Here is a 636-nt window from a genome sequence, read left to right as displayed (position 1 = left end):
TTACTAAAATCGAGATCAAAGTTTGCTTAGTTTCTACTTAGAAGGAATACAGCTGTCGTTGCTCGCGACAACGCAGCGTCGACAAAATAATACAGCAGTTAGAATTTGCATAATTAATTGCGTTACAGAAATTCAATTCCGCGATGAATAACTTTATTTACAAAAAAAAAAAAAAACAAGAAAAAAGATATAGATCCGATTTGAAATGATGTCATTGGTTACAGATGATAAACACTTCGCGTTTTGTTGTCGCACGATATCCGTTGCATTTTTACATGGGAACTCGTTTAAGAATCGACATCATACATACATGTATGTTGTATTCTCTGAACACCATAGCGCATCACGTGGAAACACATTGTAACACCCGCGCCAGTAACAATTAATGCAATACACTGTACATACAATCGGCGAACTTGTGATCGCGAATGTACGCACTATTGCGTGTCTTGTGTGCCACATGCACGTGTGAGGACGTTCTATTTTTGCTCCACGAATTTTCGATGTGAAATCCGAGCGCCAGCACGACTCTGTGTATTCGGCTCTCCGGTATCTTCGTACGATGGCAGATCGTACACACGACATAATCAAAATAGCAAATATATTATATTCTATCTGACCAGTTCTATGGCCATA

At 39.0% G+C, this 636-nt stretch overlaps 1 protein-coding gene across 1 annotated transcript in view; it reads left to right on the top strand.

Moving 5' to 3' along the window:
- The window catches only part of LOC108755840 (solute carrier family 2, facilitated glucose transporter member 1-like), a 12,327-nt gene that overhangs the window by 301 nt on the left and 11,390 nt on the right, over window positions 1–636 (top strand). The window lies entirely within an intron of this gene.

This window comes from Trachymyrmex septentrionalis, unplaced genomic scaffold (assembly GCF_001594115.1).
Source record: "Trachymyrmex septentrionalis isolate Tsep2-gDNA-1 unplaced genomic scaffold, Tsep1.0 scaffold9, whole genome shotgun sequence".
NCBI lineage: Eukaryota > Metazoa > Arthropoda > Insecta > Hymenoptera > Formicidae > Trachymyrmex > Trachymyrmex septentrionalis.
Note: the sequence above shows the minus strand (reverse complement) of the source record. Positions and strands in the feature narration are given on the sequence as shown.